The sequence below is a fragment of the Hyperoodon ampullatus genome, assembly GCF_949752795.1.
Source record: "Hyperoodon ampullatus genome assembly, chromosome: 20".
Lineage (NCBI taxonomy): Eukaryota > Metazoa > Chordata > Mammalia > Artiodactyla > Ziphiidae > Hyperoodon > Hyperoodon ampullatus.
This window is the reverse complement of record NC_136933.1, coordinates 11,818,183-11,838,364: the sequence shown is the minus strand read 5'-3', so window position 1 is coordinate 11,838,364 and position 20,182 is coordinate 11,818,183. Positions and strand designations below refer to the sequence as shown.

General features: G+C 38.9%; 1 protein-coding gene across 1 annotated transcript in view; it reads left to right on the top strand.

The window, feature by feature from the left end:
* NRG1 (neuregulin 1) overlaps positions 1-20,182 on the top strand; it is a gene marked incomplete at both ends in the record, with an annotated part of 1,029,698 nt that overhangs the window by 800,055 nt on the left and 209,461 nt on the right. The window lies entirely within an intron of this gene.

Genomic DNA, 20,182 nt, shown 5'->3' with positions numbered 1-20,182 from the left:
GAAGATCCCACATGCCGCAGAGCGGCTGGGCCCATGAGCCATGGCCGCTGGGCCTGCGCGTCCGGAGCCTGTGCTCTGCAACGGGAGAGGCCACAGCAGTGAGAGGCCTGCGTACCGTAAAAAAAAAAAAAAAAAAATTGAAAATGTCTTCCTTCATTTTAAATTTCTAGTAGGCTGGTACTATCTATCTAGTAGGCTGATACTATCTATCTTTCTAGTAGGCTGGTCATAGCTACTGGTAGATATGACCCACAAAATCAAAAGCTCTCTGGGGGTCCTGAATACTTTTAAGAGTGAAAAGGAGTTTTGAGATAAAAAAGGCTTGAGAACAGGAGATCTATATTCATGTTTCCTTTTCTTCATCATTCTCCCCTCTTCCTTTTATCTCGGCCCCATGGTACCCTACATCAAACTTTTCAAAGTTTTTTCTGTATTAAAGAATTTCCCCCAGTTTTTTATTCTTCCTTTCTCATCAATGATTAACATTGCTTACCTCCCTTTTCTTAAAATTCTTTCTTCTATGACAGCAAACTCCTCTGATTGTCTCCTTACCTTCCTGATTACCCCTCTTTCTCTCTCTTGGGTTCTATTCCCTGGGATTTTTTTCATCTAAGTTGTCTCTACATGCTTGTCCTTAAAGATATTTTTCCTATCATTTTTCTAGATCTGAAATCTTTCTCATGGTATGAAACAAAAAGCATTCCAGTTGCCAGCTGAAGTCCTGTATCTCAATGTCTAAGGGTCTAAAACCAAATTCAGCAGCTTCTATTATGGAAGCTCAGTTCTCTTAGTTACCCAATCTTTAAACTCCAGAGTAATTTTTTACTCCTTCTCCCATCATGTCACACGCATGTGTTCCATTTATTCTGTGTTTCTCCCATCGATTCCCAGACAATGCATGTTTGGAAGCTTATGATTACAAATCTGGGCTAGTAACTGTCTTCCGCTTCTACGCACATAGAATTTCACTTGCACATTCCATCAGAATTACCATCAAAATCATGGGTTTTCAACTTCTACTTTTAACCAAGAAACGTTTTTTCCACCAAAAAATTTAATCCTAATATTTAGCTATAGTTGGGCTGTACAGGTGGATTTATCACAGAAAACTTGACTGAAGAACTGTTCGAAGTTTCTTCTAGGCTATGGATTTATCTGCTACTCGAGGTATTGGAGTAGACCTGTGTATCTAAATGCTTCTAACTCATACTTTCATTCATTCAGTCCTTCTGTTTTCAGTACCACACTGCCCCGCTTTCGCCCTAACTTCCTGTGTACCTGATGCTTCCTGTTCCAGAGCCTTTCTGTAGTTCTTTAGCATGGACCCATTTTCCTTTCATTGGTTTTCTCCTTTATAGGAACAGCTTTTGTGGCTTTACTAAGTTAGTTATTACAAATCCATCAGCTTCCCATCTTACAAAAGTTGGATATATCTTATCTACTTACTTTTATCTCTTCTAGCTTTTCTTTCCTTTCCTTGTGGGTTAATACCCATTTTATTCTTTTCCTTACCCTCACCTTAGTGGCATTTCAAAAAGTGTATTAGTTATCTATTGCTTTGTAACAAATTACTACATATTTAGCAGATTAAAATAACACACATTAATTATCTTAGAATTTCTGTAGGTCACGATTGCTCTGGCATGGCTTCGCTGGGTCTACTTCAAGGTCAAGGCTACAATCAAGGTGCTTGCCAGGGCTGGGGTCTCACGGAAAGGCTCAAGGGCATCCTCTTCTATGCTTGGCTAATGATTGGGAGTTTCAGTTTCTTATGAGCTGTTGAACTGAGAGCCTCCACTCCTTAGTGACTGTTGGCCAGAAGTCACCCTCAGTCCCTTGCCACATGGTCCTCTCCATATGGCAGCATGCTTCATCAAAGCCAGCAATGGAGTCGGCTAGCAAGATGGAAATCACTATTTTATGTAACCTAATCACAGAAGTGTCATCTTATCATTTTTGCCACATTCTGTTGGATAGAAGCACTCACTCAAGGTAAGTGTATTACAGGAGGGTGTAAATACCAGGAGGTAGATTGAGAGCTGTCTTAGAGTTTGCCTGGCATGGCATGCATAGGTGATGAACACGTGGGTCCAAGTCCCCATTACTAACTTGGAAGTCCAACAAAACTGTTCCTGTCAAGGTCAACTGTGACCTCCACCTTGCAAAATCCAATGAGCTATCCTGAGACTCCATCTCTTCTTAAAGCAGTTTATTCCCTTGAATTTGGGGATACCTCACCTCTCTGGTTTTCCCCCTCGATTCCTTGTCTTTATATCTCAGATTCCTCTTCTTGCTTTCTCTTTTCTTCCTGATCTCTAAGTGTTGGAAAGCTACAGGACTCCATTTGCAATCCTCTCCTCCTGTAATTACACACTCTACCTAAGAAATCCTGTCTTGTGACTTTATTTTTGTTTTTTAATTTTTATTTATTTATTTAGGCTGCTCTGGGTCTTCGTTGCAGCATGTGGGCTTGTCTAGTTGTGGCGCGCATGAGCTTAGTTGCAGCACATGGGATCTTAGTTCCCCGACCAGGGATCGAACCCTGGCCCCCTGCATTGGGAGCACAGAGTCTTAACCACTGGACCACCAGGGAAGTCCCTGTCTCATGACTTTAAATTCCATCTATGTATTGATAACTCTCAAATTTATATATTTAGCTCCAACCTTTCCTGTGAGCTCCAGACAGTACCCAATTGGGACCTGCACTTGGACTTACAGACATCCGAAATTTAACAACTTAATGCAGAATTCTTGACTTTTTTTTTTTTTTTTGTCTCCCCTCCCCACCAAATCCCACTCTGTCCCAATTGGTCCCCATTTCAACACGTCACGACCTTTTACGCAGTTGTTCAGGTGAAAGTCGAATAGTCTTTCTTCGTTTCTCTTCTTTTCTTTACACTCACGTACAATTCTCACTCAGCAGACCTGGCCAGCTCTGCCTTCAGAAGATATGCATAATCCATTCACTTCCCACCAGTTCTGCTGTCACTCGGTCTTGGTCACCATTGTCTCTCAAGTGGATAGTTATAATTAACTTCTAACTAGTCTTTCTCTTTCCACTCTTTTCCCCCTACAATCTGTTCTCCATGTAGTAGTTGGAGTTGTCTTTAAAAAGTATAAATCAGATTATGTCATCCTCCTTCACAAAACCCTCTGATGACTTCACATGCACTTAGAGTTCAATTCAAATTTCTTCCCGTGGTATCCCAGGCCCATAAGATGGGTCATCTTCTACCACCCTCCCCTTGTTCATGTTGCTCTAGCCCCACTGGCACATTTGCTCTTCCTCTATCGCATCAAAGCTTATTCCTGCCTTAGGACCTTTATTACTGCCGTGCTTTTCACTTGCGTTGCTTATCCCTTGGATCCCAACATGACTCCCTCCTGAGCATCACTGAAGTCTCTCCTTAACTTTTACCTCTTGAGGGAACACTTCCCTGACCACTCTGTGTAAAATGGCCAACCCTCTGCTCTTCTCTACCCCCTTTCACTGTTGTGATTTTCACTTGTGACCACTTGAAAGTATTGCCTGTGGTTATACATTTAGTTTAGTTGTTTATTGCCCGAGTATAATGTTTATTGCTTTATGAGTATCGTGCTTTGTTTCACTCAACCCTGTGTCCCTGTAATCCAGAACAAAGCATGGTACATAGTAGGTATGCAGTTAAGTGTTGACTATGTGAACAAATTGTTAGATAGGATTGCACCTGGGAGACTGCTTTCTCAAGCAAGCAACCTTGACGTATCCAGTTATTTATATCCAGTCATTTGCATCCAGTTAATCATATAGTATAACTATATATATATATGTGTGTGTGTGTGTGTATATATATATTTACACTATATATGACAACATATATACATGTTAAATATATGTTATATATATATATATATTATATATATAATAGAAGTTGATTTTTTAAGACCTGAATTAGTGATAGCAATGCTACTCGTAGGTTGTCATGTGGTTCTTTTTATCTTTGCTCTTTTTTAGAGTAGTTCTCGCTCCCCCACCAATTGAATATACAATAGAGAGCTGGAATACATCATGGCTTTAATTCACCACGTGACTGGTTCCTGTATAACTTTCACTGAAATCTTTCTGGTGGAGAATTGTATGGCTTACTCCAATCCCGGCCTCAGTTTGCAATTTGAATAGAAACATGGGAGACAGACTAGTCCACTAAATAATTGACTGACACTTAAGTGTGATAACTATAGCTTTATAGAATAGTCCAGAGCCTATACTTCCAAACACCATTTTCAACAATAAATTAAGATGTTTAATTTCTAGGCTGAAAATGACTTTGATCATCATATAGTCTTCCAGTCTCTCAATTAGAATTGATGTATATCTCCATTCATATCCCCTTCCCCTCAGTTCCATCCCCATTCGACATACAGAGTTTTTTGGTAACCAGATTCACAAACGAGATTGTGCAAAGTTGTCTTAGTAAAAGTTAGGCATTTACTTCTAGTGAGTAATTATTTTTATATCCCCAAACCAAATTATGTATTAATAGCAATTGGGTATTTGGGGCTTAAAAGTTGTATTTGGGAAATGCTATCTGTGATTTAGTGGAAATGAGAAAACCAGGAAAGTACTAACCATGACATTTCAGTGAAAATTCTGAAAAACAAATCTAGAGAAAAGGAGAGAATGAGAGAAAGAAGGAAATTGAAAATACCCTTTCATCTGCTGGAAGTTTTCCTAATTAAGGAGAGTAAAACCCCAGTCACTTATAAGTACTTCCAAGAAAATCACTGTATTCTGTCTATTTTTATGTTTCTTTCTACTTTCTTTTTTTTCCTAAAAAGCAATTAAACATTAATTACATTCAGAGGAGAGATTGCTCTGATAATATAGATAAGAAAAGCGAAGTTTCTTACTGTTTCTTTGCCAAAGATTTTCAGCCAACGTTATAAAAGAAGAATCTAAAAAGGGAAATTATGCAAGTTGAATTAAAAAATCCATTTTCAAATGTTATTGGGGCAGTGTAAAAGGATATTGCATGCTCAAATACCTAAAACGTTTTAAAACTTTTGAAATGGTTTTAGTATTACTAAGGGTATTGCATAGACACAGTCTTAGGTAACTTTTTAAAGTATAGAATTTTGAAATTCTCAACTTTAATTTATGCATCTAAAAGTGATAAAGTGAAAAATAAGACCTACCTCATAGAATTATTCTGAATGTTAAATGACATAGTGACATATGAAACACTTAGCACAATACCTGGGATACAAGTCAATGCTACATTAGTGATGACCAAAAATAAAGAAAATTCCTTAAACAAAAATACTTTATAACTAGAGTGACTATAATTTATGGACCAATACAAGGATTGTTTGAGAGTGAACAAAGGTGCTATTAGTAATTATACCTGAACCACAGGTATAAATCAAGATGGTCCCGGCCTACTAGAATGTGTGGTTGCTCTATCAGTAATCAATTATCATAGCAAGCAACAAACATTTTCTTTTTCAGAGAGCATATATATATATATATATATATATATATATATATATATATATACACAAGACAAGCAGAGCCTTGATTCAATTGTGTATCAGCAACTCAGCTAAAATTTCAAGAAATAATATTTATTAGGCATATGGTTTAATCAGATCTTGTGTTTACCAAAGATCATCAAAGATTCTTCAAATATGTCCACAAGCTAACTTGGTTTATATCCACTTTTCTTATAAACCAGAAATTTTCCCAAGGTTCTACTATCTGCCTGATTGAAGCTAATACGTGTTTCAAATGTTTTCAAAATGTTTGCTTTTTTCTTTAACTGTCCTTGCAGTTAAGGTGCTGTTATTTAAAAGTGCCTGTGATTTCCTGTCAGAAATTAAAATGATGCTTAATGAGAACAAAACACGTTTTCACTTGAAATGCAATTAAACCAACTTGGAGAAAAAGAGTTTTTTCTAAGTAAGATGAAAACAGCTGTATTTATCAAGCTGCTCATAATGGTATTAGAATTTCTCTTTTAGAAACATGTGCTTTAAGATATATCATTTTTAAAAATTATCATCGACATTGTAGATAATGCTATTTTCATCCCAATTTCTCTTCGGTTACAAAGAGAATCTTTATTTTTGTAACTCATGGCGGGCTCACTTGATCATATATTAATAGAAATTTTATGAAGAATTGTCTTTAAAGGCTTGGATGTGGAAGGTCTCCCAACAAAATTTTCATTTCATGACTAGATATGATTTCTTCATGATTATGCTAAAATTTTATTTTTATAATGCCTTAAGAAGTAAATTACTTCTGCATAAGTTAAAAAAAAATTTCCCCCAAAAGCAAAAGTTGCAGATAATTTCCATAGTCTAGGAAAAACATTTCTCTAAGTTGCTAATTCTTTTCTTCATTTTCATTTGTATGTTTTGGTGTTTTGTAGATACAACCTATGTCTTAATTTACTACATGTTGGCATGGCTTGCTGATGTTTTTCTAAAACCTGTTTCTATTTCCACATAGTAACGCTTTTTCTTTATCTTTCGTAGTTTAGATCCACAGCGTTGGGAGAAATAACAAATGTTGTCTTGTGTATATATAAATACACATTTACAAACAACAGAAGAAATACGCAATTTCCTATGATAATAACGCTTGAAGACGTCATTACCCACAATGACAACAAAAAACCATTACTGCTGTTAAGAGCTTGACCTTGAAAGTATAATATTAGACTCTGTTTGGAAATAGCATGTAATCAGGATATGAAACTCTAGAAATTTAAGTAAGATTAACGTGATTTGGATTCTTCATGTAGCTATAAAATACCTCTATATCCTAATTTTAGGCTAGGTCTGCATTGGACAAGTTAAATGTTTTGACTAGATTAATTTAGTTAATTTAACTTGAATGATTAACTTGTGTTATCTTCCTCCTTTGAAAGAACCAGGGAATCATGTAGAGCTGGCACGATCTCTTTTGAATTAATACTGTTTTATTACCATTGGCATTCTTCACTTAACTCTACCCCAAAATAATTGTCTTAAAAATAATACATTTAGCAATTTTAAAGAGAAAAATATTAGGGTTAGGATCTATCAAAATTGAACAGTTAATTAACTGAACACTTTAGAAAATAGGCTCATTCATCACCCATCAAATATTTTCAACATAACAGGTACAAATCACTCTATTCCCTTTGTCAGCCATGTGCCCCTTACCCTGAAACTCTTGAATGAGCTTTACAAACCCATGTGCTCAAAGCGTGGCAAACAGAGATGCTCTCTGAAGTGAGAATAGGAGGATGATCTCAATCATTCGGGGTTGATCATGCAAAACCCATGACTTGAAAAGTAAGGAAAAAAACCCAACTATTTAGTCCAATGTCAATATGGTAAACCCTAACTGTTAAACTTGTCTGCCTTTTTACTATTTTCCTCAAACTGTATTTACAGTCTCTTTAAAGAGGAGTTAGTTTTGGAGGTCCTTTTAAAAAAATTGGGACTTCCCTAGCGGTCCAGTGGTTAAGACTCTGTGCTCCCAGTACAGGGGGCTGGATCTCTGGTCAGGGAACTAAGATCCCGCATGCCACATGGCACAGACTGAAAAAAAAAAAAAAAGAAAAAATTATTAACACAAAATTAGTTACAGCCCTTGGAAGGGACTCCTGCAAGTGTGGAGTCATGAAGCTTAAGTTTTACTGGTTTCACATTTTCCACCTTAGTTTGCAGATATTTTCAAGACACGGGGAAGTGTGATTAGAGGCGTATAAGTCCAGTTAAATATCAGCTCCATCATCCCATTAAAACACCTAGGGATATTTCATGAATGGCCTTTATTGATGATTTGATACTCTGTCTACAAAAACATTGATGTTTGATTGCGTAGACAATTTCATCAATGTCTATAGACCAAACTGGATAGCCCAGATCTCACTTCCAACATTTCCTTCAGCATTGGGGTTCAGTCTGTCAAAATCGGGCTCACTATGGTCTTTCAGAATCCATTCTATGTTGCCTATGTAGATAATCTGTGAGCTGAGTTAAAGCATGTTCTATTATTGAGCGTTTTGAGATTGTTCCAGGATTTGAAAATTTTAGATTACTTTGGTTTCTTGGAGTTAGTTAATGCATACCACAACTTTCCTTGAAAAACACATTTGAGCCAAAGTGGCTTTAGGGAAGTGTTTTATGCTTTAATAAGTTTGGGAAAAGCAGATAAATTCATCTAGTCATAGTAACATGGCAAATCTTGTTGAAAGGAACCACTTTCTAAACGACACAGCTATAATTTCATTCCAGATGATATTGTGGACTTGAAACATTTCACTCTACTTTTCTGTCTCATAAAGAAGTTTCCATTTGGGTTATTTGTACAGGTCAACAGATAAAAACTTATGTACTAGAGCAGAAACAGCTCTGTTAAACGTCTCTCTTATCCATGCCAAAAATTTTGCTTCTTCAGGACCATGGACCTTCCTTAGGAACATATACACATTTCCCTAAAGAATCCTTAGGCTGTGATATATTTTTGAGTTAAATTGTTATTATTTATAGAAATTTTTTTATGTCCACCATGGATGCACATCAAAGTTTATATAGCATTCATCTCCATGGCAGGTGCTTTATCTTACTGATTATTTTGGCAGAAAACATATACCAAAAATCTCCCTGTGAGAAATAAAAACAAACCCCTACCCTCCAAAAATAGAAAATAGCCACAATTCTTCAGATCCCCTTTGGACCTGTGGGTGAAGCTTATAAACCTTCTTGGAGTCCATTTAATGCCTGTGAGTCTGGCTGAAGCTCAGAGAATGGGTTGGAGACAGGATGGTCTACAAATAGAGGAGCTAGGATTTCTGAGTTGGGTTTGAGCTGCCATCTGTGAAAGTTTCTACATTACTTCCCCATGTGCCTTGTTTTATCCTCTCAAAAAATAAAAGTTTTATCATCTAAGGATGTAAAATATAAAAGCACCTTGGCGGCATCTTGTCCATCATTCAGCCCTTCATTTTACAGACAAGAAAAATTAAGGCTGGGGAAGTTAAGTGACTCCCCAAATCCATGGAGCTAGGAAGTGGCAGAACGGGGAGAGTCACTGCAGATTCCAGACTTTCTTCCCATTTGTCATTTTCCAGCTCCTTCGATATCTGCTTTCTAAAGCACTGTATAAATTAAGATGTTTTTATAACTGCATTAGCTTAGTATTGCTCTGTAACAGATCACCCCAATCTTAGCACCCAAAAGCAACACTCATTTATCAGCTCCCAGTTCTGTCGGCCGGAAGTCTGGGCAGGGCGTAACTAGGGTCTTACAAGGCTGAAATCAAGCCATCAACTGGGCTGTGTCCTGAGCTGGAGCTCAGGTCCTTTTCCTGGCTCATCAACACTGTTGGCAGGATTCGGTTCCTTGTGGTTGTAGGACTGAGGTCCCTGTTCTCCTGCTGGCTGTCAGCCAAGGTTGCTTTAAGCTCCTAGAGGCCACTCATTACATGGCAGCTACTTCTTCAAAGTCAGTAGGATGATCTTTCTCTTCAGGAAAGGCTCAACCCTCTTTTTAAGGACTCGCCTGATTAGGTCAGACCCACCTTCTGGATTAACTCATAGTCAACTGATTGATAACCTAAGCACAGGAGCCATAACCCATAATATCCATAGGTCCCCCTCCCCGTACTCAAGAAGAGGGGATCATACAGGGTGTGTGAATGAGGGGACGGGAATCTTGTGATTAGAATTAGAATTCTACTTATAAAATCTTCTACTCATTCAAATACTAGTTTTCCTTTTGTACCTCCTTTTTCCCTCTGCTGCCTTCCACTGAGCCAGTGAAGAGTCATCTGTCCTACAGAAAACCCAGAAAGGGATGATGAGAGGAGGTGAATTAGGAGCAGTGTGGTGAAAACTTCAAATCCATAAAAATATCTGATTTTCATTAGTTTTACTTATTCTTTGTAGCCTTAAGTGCCAATGGCCTGGGGTAATTCAGAATTACCTATTCAGTCATTACTGAATGGCAAAAAAAAAAAAAAAAAAAAAAAAAAATCACCTATCCTTTTGGCAAAATGCTTCTTTTAGTAAAGTTGTCCTGGACTCAGAGTTCTGATAGGAGCAACAGCAGCTAGAAGTCAGCGGACAGTTGATGACCAATTGAGGTGCCATTTCTCTAGCGCCTCCTGTAGGCTGGACACTACTCCCGTGAGCTCATTTAATTCTCACCAAAGTGATCTGTTACAATTGGTAGTATAGTCCCCCTCTTACAGATGAGGAGCCAGCTGTGAAGCAGCAGAGTCAGAATTCAAAGCTCTGTCCGGTTCATTGGTGCTTTCTTGAAGACAGGCTTCCATCTAAGGTCCAAAGTGGAGACTGTGACCCTCAGAGGCTCTCAGACACTTAAGCAGAGAGTGGGGGATGGTAGATGGGGCTGCAGAGTTACCAGCAGTTTCTGAGATGGAGGCTATTTCAAGCAATCAAAGAATATCAACTATATAAAGGGACACTCCTTCTCCCTTCCAGAGTTATCATTAGAGTTTTCAGAAATCAAGATGAAGGTTCTACATCATAAACTTATTTTTCTTTATAGAGGAATTTACAGATAAGGGATGAGTTGAACTTTATAATACCTCATTATGATGGTTAATGTGTATTGATATTATTATGCAAGTTTTTTTTAAATATGGGCAAATAAGACATAGAATAGGTCAACAGGGGGCTTAAATGGATTTCAGTACACAAAAATATAGTGGTAGAAACCAGCAAGCCTTGTTCTTGAATCCTGCTAACTGTAACTCCGATTGAACAAGTCAGTTAAGATCAGGCTCATACAGCTGCAGAGCTTGGAAAAGTTGTAATTACTTAGCGAAAGTCCCCTTTGCGTTGGAGTAGAAAGTTAAATTTGGAAAGATTTCAAAGCCCTTCAACTGCTACTCAATCACGCTGAAGTTGAATTAAATGTAAATTGGGGATTCTTTGAACACATTTATAGTCTATGCATTTTAATATACATATGTCAGATGTGTACTTTATGGAACTAGAGAGATGATTCCTGAGGCATCTTTCCTGCAGAGCAGGGAGACAGGCTTGAAAACAAATAATGATGGTAATAAAGGTGCTGAGCTCAAGAGACATATAAGGAAGACACATGTGCAGCAGCGATTGGGAGGGGAGCATCAGGGAAAAATAGAAAAGGTGAGTTTTGAGTTGGGTCTGCCTGCTAGGCAGAAAAGGGAAAGAAATTCTAGGGAGAAGGAAAAACAGAGTTAAAGGCATAGAAGTAAGAAAAGATATAGTTCAGTGTGACCAGAGTATACCAGCTACTGGGGGAAGATAGACGAGAGGTTGGATATTTACACAGCCCTTGAACTGGGAAGGACCTGACTAACCTCTAAGGAGAAGTTGCAACTTTATAGCAACAGGAATCCATAGAAATGTTACATAAAGGATGACAAGATAATAGCTGTATTTTAGAAGATTAACTCCGGTAGCTGGAGGGAGGATGGCTGGGTGTGAGAATGGAAGCTGAAGCAGTAAGAGGGGTATTTGAAAAAAGGTCAGTCAAAGAATGACTGAGGACCCAGCGCAGGGGAGAAGCAAAGGAGACAGGTGAGGAGGATAAAAGCTGCTTCGGATAAGAGCGCTGGGACTGGGGCATCAAATGGCTGGAATCCGGGGAGGCTGCGAGGAGAAAAATGAAGGATGACACCTACTTTCTGATCTTGAACCATGTCTGGTTCTGGGGGCGGGGGGTGGGCGGGGGCGAGGGATGGGAATTAACAAACTGGTCAGTTTGAGGTAGTGGAAATTGAGGCTTGGAGTTTAGAAAAAACATGATACACACACATTTGTGAATTATCAAAATTTGATACAGTGGTAGTGAATGATATTTTCCTAGGATTATCATGTAGTTAAGAAAAAGAGTTTTAAATATTGGGCCATGAGCCAGCATTTATGATATAGGTAGAAAAAAAAAAAAGAATTGGCAAAAAGACACAGAAAGTTCTGCCACCGAGATATTACTGTGAGTTTCAGGAGAAGGTTTCAAGATGATGTGTGTATCAGTGTCCCCAAGCATAAGGACTAAGAGGATGACACTTCATATGACAATAAGGAAGGCACTGGTGAATTCTGAGCAGTTCCATGAGATTGGTTGTGCGTTGGGGGAGCAGGTGGTTTCCGTGAGCTGATAAAAAAGAAGAGAAAGTGTTTGGTCATAAAAGGAAAGGAAGGGTTAAGAGAGTTTTTTTTTTGTTCTGGCTTCTTTGTTGGAACAGGGAAAGATAATGGTCACGGAGAGAATTGGGTAACTGGAGTGACCTGGCATCAGGGATTGTCAGGACGGATTCAGCAGTAGGACAAGGGAGGGAAAGAATTGGTAATAGTTTAATGAAAGTGTCTCAGGGAAGAGGGAAAAAGTACATTTTAAAAGAAAACAATGAGTCGAGAAACTATGTATTAAGTTCTTTACCTTGCACTTATGAGCTAGAAATACTGTATAGTTTTAGTACCCATAATAAACACACACTGATGTAAATCCTAGCACATTGCGGGCTCTCAGGGGCCTACTTATTATTATGAAAATAAAAGTGATAGTGGATTTCCACCTCATTCTGTTAGACGATCTTTTGGAAACCACAACAACTACAACAGGAAAAAAAAAAAAGTTGATGGAATTCCGAAGCAAGATAATTGCCACTTAAGTAAAAGTGACGTTCTCTTCCTACCTACAATACCAGGGCTGGTTTTGGTCGGTCTTGAAGACAGAAGTCCCAGATGGACTGACAGAATTGTTTGTGCCTGAATGTATCTGCTTTACAGGATCTTAAAAGAGTTCAGTCTGCTCTAGGACTGAACAAAGATCAGTCACAAATACTAATCCAAACATATTTCTTAGACATTCCGTTGAATATCTAGTTTCCAGGATCACCCCCAGAATTTCTCGGGACTCTAAAGAACCTTACATGCTGAGTAAGACCCTAGGCAAGACCAGAGTTTCCTGGACCATTTGAACTAGGTGGTCTCCATCTTGTATTTATGGGAAAAGAGCTGGAACAAACACAATCTTTATGATTAAGCAGAAGAGACAGCATTTTCCATAAGAATGTAATCTTCTGCATGGTTGGTCACCAGTTATTTTTTGGATGGTCATTTAGTTTCTGTCAAGTTATCTAATTATTCTGCTAAATCATCTTTACAAGATGAATTGCTTTCTTGAGTTGTTAATACTTGTGAAATTCTTTTCCCAAATGAATGAGAAGTGAAAGATACAAATTTTTTAACACACACATACACAAAATTTCCCAAACATCTAGTATGTTGAAAGTTGGTCCGTTGCAAAGGAACTAGAATTCTAGGCTGGGGTCCAGGGGTGGAGATGGCTGTAACATTCCACTGAGAACTTCACTTTTGGCTCTGAGCTCAAAACTAAAAATCCCTAGTCAAGTCAGATATATGAAGTATTGGGCTCTAACTTGAACAGGAGCTGAAAAAAAAAAAAAAGGTAGGGAGGGTAGTATTCATAAAGATTTAGTAAGGAAGTTAGAAGGAATTATGTGAGAAAGAAGGGAAAAGAATAATTGTGGTGTTATTACATGTCTAGGCCAGGTACATAACATTGTGGGGTCAGGGTTTCATTCCATACAGACCAGTTATCCTGAGGACATTGTGAAGTAATTTCCTATATACTGTAATCTGTTTTGGAAATGCTTTCTACCAGGTGTCTCTTCTGGGACATACCAAAGCAGAGTTGATCTGTTAAATGATTCACACTGTTCAAATATTTGAAGTACTAATTCATCACTCACGACCTTACATTTGTATTTTAACATCATTATACATTTAGCAGGGGTGAATCTTTTCACAATAATGAATAAAGTGACTCTTGAAAGGAAAGATGTTAACCTTGGAGGATCCTGTGGGATGACTCTTAAAAGACACCGAAGCATCTGAATCTCTCTCTGGGCTGTATATTAGATGTTCACAGAATCTGAACCCGATGCATGTATGGACAAATCCCTTTGTTATATGGATATGCATGATGGGAAGTGAGGAAAATACTAAGGGAGTTAAATCTAAACTCAAAGATAACCGTAAGGTGGTTACTGGGTACAACTTGCTAAAATGACTATATATGGACTTACCACTAGTGTGTTAAGTGAAAAATAATCCTATGGGAATAGGAACCTTGTATGATGCCAAGGCTAGAAAGGGGTTTTTAACTCTCTGTTAACAATGCTGTGTTTAAAGGTTTTCATCCATTATCACTTTGTTAGAACAGCCTTGCTAAAACCCAGCTCTTTTATGGGTCTCTCTGACACCTCATACAAATGCAGGGAAGGAAATGGAGCCAATAAATGTAATCTACAGGTGAAATTTGCAGAGGCAATTAAAAAAAAAAGGTAAGTATTTTCTTGGGATTTTACCATTTCACAGAAGTTATTACCTCACCTCTTAAAGTTTTGAGAAATTATACCTATAAGTCAAGAGTCTTATTCTATATGTCCATTCTTAGAAAGGCTTATTCAACAGAAATTATCCCCAAATGTCATGCCTGGTACCATAAGCATCATTATCATTTTAAAATTTGACCAAATAAACATAAGCATACACACGTATATGTAGTCTTATATACATATGAAAGCAATTCTAGTTAACCTCCTTTATTCACCAATTAACAAAATGTATGTAATTGGCTATGATGAAACAGGCACAGTGCTAGAGATATAACATAGAACATGAAATAGTCAGTCTTTGCCCTCAAAAAATTTAATGTCCAGTGGGAACAGATCATTGTATAAGAAAAACACTGTAAAAAATCATTTTAAAAATCCTTGTGAAAATAAAAATCACACACAAAAAATAATTACAAACTGGAAGAAATGTTCTGAAGGAGGTGTAAAAATGGGATGGGAGATTAAAATCATTTTCAAAGGTAATGGAAAGCCCTTCTAAGCCACTGAAATTCAGTTGGATCCTGAGCAGTAAGTGGAATTAGGCCAAGTGTGGTAAATTCACGCAGAGGAAACAGTAAGTGCAAAGGCACTGAGGCTGGAAAGAATGACAAGTATTAGAGGCATGTTGCAAAGAAGCCTTCACGCATGAGGCATAGAGAGGGAGGAATGAAGCGTAGTGAGATCAGGCTGGAGTTAGGTACAGGCTAGCCCTTCAAGGACACTGGGTACGGTTCTGGGAAGCAAAGGATGGCTGGGTTAAGTCTGCATTTCAAAAAGACTCCTGCATGTAGCAAAATAATTGGAGGGAACAAGAGTCCAGGTGGAAAGCTTTACTATGATCAAAGCAAATATAAGACGAAGGCTTAAATTTGGGTGGTACTTAGTGATGAGAAATAAAAGGAGACAAGTCAAAATGACAGGATTTGGGGAGGGGTTGGCTGCAGAAAGGAGGTGGCAAAGATGATTGTCAGGGTAGGTGATTGGTAATTGATTGATAGACATGGTAATATCAGAACCAGTCTTTTTATATTCATCCTATTCTATTTAAATTCATTATATGCAAAGCCATTTAGTGCTTACTGCATGCAAAGTACGGTGCTGAGAATTCTCATGGATAGCGATATGAAAAAAGTGGATAAAAGGATATATAATCTCCACCTTTTATAGATTCACATTCAAATACAGTGTTTCTCATTTCCAGTAGAGGAAAGAGAAGCAATAACTATACACCCACACACATATGCATTCATACACTGACAAATACAGATGTATACACACATGTATATCTACATATGTATATCTGTTATGCATATATGCATGTATATATACATTTGAGGTATTTGCATCACATACACATCTTAAGTATGTGTTGCAAGGGGATGAGGAAGATAAAGATAAATAATTAGTGTGGAGGTCAGAAAGAGAAATCAAAAAGCTGCATGAGATTGTATTCTTCTTAAAAGAAATTAAAACGTTTCAAAGACTATTAAGTCTTACATCTCCACCCTATCAGAGGTTTATGACACTAGGCCTGTTTTTCAGATAGTGTCCACAAAAAGAAGTAGGCACTAGTATTCAGCTGTATAATCCATTTTTAATCTAGGATGTATCCCTACAATCATGAGAGTAATCTTATAATTAATAATAATGATAAACAATAATAATAATAACAACAATCATTGGTGTGGGATAATGTTTAAAAATCACACAAACAAAGCAGAAAAGCATTAACACAGATTTCATTTTAGTGTTGTTTGAATGTTACCTTTTTTAGTATTTTTCTTAGGATTCTAAACTAACAATTTGTTATCAAGCTGATTCTTCACAGCAGACCGAATATGATTAGTTAAGAATTTTGTTTAACATTTTCCTAATGTACCAGAGGACACCATTTCCAGTTTTGCAAGGGTATCCTGTTGGTCAGAAGCCTTTTGTTTAACGAACTCAGCTTGCGTGTTTATTCTAAGAATCTAACTAAACATACAGGACAACTGCTGATTAGTGAATTATTAAAGCTGCTTTCATCTTATTTTCCTTACACTATAGTCTTTGCTTGTTTCAGTTCATTGCAGCTCTATTTAGAATAGCCAGGACATGGAAGCAACATAAGTGCCCATCAACAGATGAATGGATAAAGAAGATGTGGCATATATATACAATGGAATATTACTCAGCCATAAAAAGAAACGAAATTGAGTTATTTGTAGTGAGGTGGATGGACCTAGAGTCTGTCATACAGAGTGAAGTAAGTCAGAAAGAGAAAAACAAATACCGTATGCTAACACATATATATGGAATCTGAAAAAAAAAGTGTGTATTCCTTTTGACTGCCCATTAATGTCTTCTCTTTATAGTGAAAGTAGTATTTAATTTCTGAATTAGTATATAATTGTGCAGATAGTGGAATATGCTTGGAATCACTAGAAGTGAATTTGCCATGAAGCTAAGGAAGCTTCAGGGCCTCTCACTTCCAAGGCTCCCTTTAACAGTCTTGGATCTAAATTTGTATTTTTAAGTTTGTGTTCTTTCCCTTTAAAAAGATCTCCCAAATCTTATGAGCTTCAGGCCCTGGAAAACTTATCTGGCTCTGCTTTTCATTTGTATTGTAACAATTAATTTGTTTTCATGCCTTTCTCATATTATTTTGGCTTCATGAGAATGGGGCAATTTTTTTTCTTTTTTTCTGTTTCTCTACTGTTGAGCATTTAGTTCAGTAAATGCTTTGTGAATTAGTGAATAAGTCATGCGCCAGCTCCAGTCGTGCTGGAGCTGGCTCTGGTGAGGGAGATTTTCTTTTGTATCCATGCATCTTTATTAACAATGAATTTGTTTCAGAGTTAAAAAAATAATCTATATAAATTATCTTGTTACTTCATTTTTTAAAAGTTAAAGATATCTATTTGCAGAATTTAAAATGAAATTCCCATTACTGTCAGTATGCACAATATTTTGCAAAAATATAAAAATGTTCACATGTTAATGTTCTTTCACTTTCCTTTTTTTTTTCTTTTTAAGATTTTCTTGGAGTATTTTCCAAATGGGAATTAATGAGAGAAAGGGTATATTTGGCCAGCTTTGTGGATTCTGAGAGTGCTTCTAAAAGTTAAGCCTAGCCAAAGAAAAGTGTTATGGCACAGGATTGCCTTTATTATAAGCTGTCGTTTAATATAAGAGCTCCATTTTGTCTTTCTTTATTTCTCAAGTTGCTTATTTATAAATACCCACTCTAGTTTTCAGGAATTGACATATGTTGACAGGTTGACATATATTACCTGAGAGCTGATATACCCTGTATGATACAGTCTCTAAGAGCTGAACAATACATAACAAATTAATAAAACGATACCATGAAAACACATCATTGTTTCTAAATTGAGGTTAATATTTTGATTTTCAAGAAAGCAAAGAAAGTTTCCCTCCTTCCTCCATCCCTGTTCTGATCATTTCTGAGGATTTATAAAAATGCAAAACAACAACAACAACAAATTCATCTGCTACTTCCTGACCATAGAGATGAATAATTTAAGGGCAATTTCAAATTGGGTTTTCCAGCTGGCTTTCTGTTTTATTTGGAAAGATCTGAAACTTTATTCTTTAATTCCAAAATACATTTCTGCTTTCTATCCTTCAGTTCTAAAATAATGATGTATCTGGTAACGTGTAGCAGTTGTATACTAAGCCCTTACAGGGTCTCATATCCTGGAGAAAAAGTACCCTTTTTGAAAGGGCTCCCCTTTTCTGAGTTTTGCTGTTTTCCTGTTTGTTAAGTAGTGGCCCCACCTGTGAAAGCAGAGTTATTTCATCCATTATTCAGTTCCAGTTTACTTTAGACTCTGTGGAATATTATAGTGCTATTCAGTATTCATAATCTCCCTGATTTTGCTGTTTTTATGGCCCAGTATAATTGATGTGTGGTGTTCGTTGGAAGGTTATCAGAAGATATTTGGACATCAAGATTTTCAAAATAAATGATGGCACTACTGCTAAGATATCTTTTTCACGACTTAACCCACGCAATAGAGTTAGGTTCTTATTACAGTACAAATTAAAGGAGAATAAAATCATTCTTAATTTAGGACAGTTTTAAAATAACTGTTTTTGTTCCCCCTCCCTTTCCACATACATAGCAAGAAGGCACCCCAGATTTCACCTTTATTTAAAGGGTGGCATTTGGAAAATATACCAAGAAGGCTGTCTGTAGGTAATGGTTCAGTTAGCATTAATCCCAGAGGATGGAAAATCAGGAGCAAATTACTTTTAAAGAGGACTAAGTAAATTTCACGTATGGGTGGATGGTACTCACCTCTTCCAGAACACAACACGTGGGCCTGTCACTGTAAATTAACATTCTGACTTAGCCACAGCTCCCATACAACTATGAGAACGTTTGCTTTACATGATTCTGGATCATTACGCGGTGCTGATTACCCTGGCCTTTCACTGTTGTCCTTCGCAGCAGGGTGCTAACGTTTTCTGGATTTCACTGCTCTTTAGAATTCTCCACCAGAGGGAGGACAAGGGAAGGCGAAGTAGGTTTCACCCGCAGTTCTGAGGGAAGTTTGAATCGGAGAAAGCTAGCACTGACGAATTCAGGACCTCTGGTTCTGTCTCTCCACTTTACCTCCCCGTACTTGCTTTCTCGGCAGAACCGAGTGACTCTAGCTAGTGCAGTAATTTTATTATCGATCGTTTTCCAACCCGGGTTTTATCAGTTAAGTTACAACTTGAATAATTAAGTTGTAGTGAGAGATACAGTTTAGGAGACCCCCCCTCCCCCTTAGCAGAGGCCAGGTTATTATTATTTCTTTTAGGAAAAGCTGAAGATGAGAAGTCTGACAGGCACGTTGTTAAACACACGAAGGCAGGACACAGACACATCCCAGGAGCAGATCGACGAAGATGGATTTATCTAACCATCTTACCGTCCCCCGAGCCCTTCCTGTGTATCCACAGCCGCCTTGCTCAATCCCCCTTCCACCCAGAGTTTTATCTTTGCCCTACGTGCGTGTGGGGTTTTTCACTAAAGAAAAAGGACGGAACCCCAAACTCTAATGAGAAAACAGCAGCCGTTCCTCTCCTTCCCACGGGTTCCAGGGCCTTAATTTGGCCGGGCAGGTGTCGGAGCTGCAAAATTTGTCTCCACCATTTTCTCCGCGCTGGAGGGAAGGGACCAGCCCTCCCGGGCGCTGCCTGGCGGGGAAGCGGAGCGAGGAGCGAGGGCCCCGGGTCCGGATCCCTTCCTGGGTCTCGGAATCTCCCCGGGACGCGCGGTCCGGCTCCCGCGGGCGCGGCGGCGGCGGCTGCTGCGCGCGGCTTCCAGCGACCCCTGTCGGGGGTGCCCGGCAGCCGCCCCGCGCACCGCCCCCCGCCCAGGCCGGCTCCGGGAGGGAAAGGGGCTGCGCCCGCGAGCGCCGAGCCCAGGCTCCTCCCGGTGGCGTGTCCGCGCCTCGGGGTGGGGGTGTGGCGGGGACGAGGGAGGGGGCGAGGCCAGGGGAGGGCGAGAAGGAGGCGCCAGCGTCCAACCTGCGGGCGGGAGGTGGTTGGCGGTGGGGCAATTGAAAAAGAGCCGGCGAGGAGTTCCCCCCAACTTGTCGGAACTCCGGGCTCGCGCGGAGGGCAGGAGCGGGGTGACGGCGGCTGCCGGGCGACGCGAGCGCTGGCCGGACGGTGATCGCCTCTCCCTCCTCGGGCTGCGAGCGCGCCGGACCGAGGCCGCGACAGGAGCCGACAGCGGCGGGAACCGAGCACTTCCCTGCACGACAGGAGCCG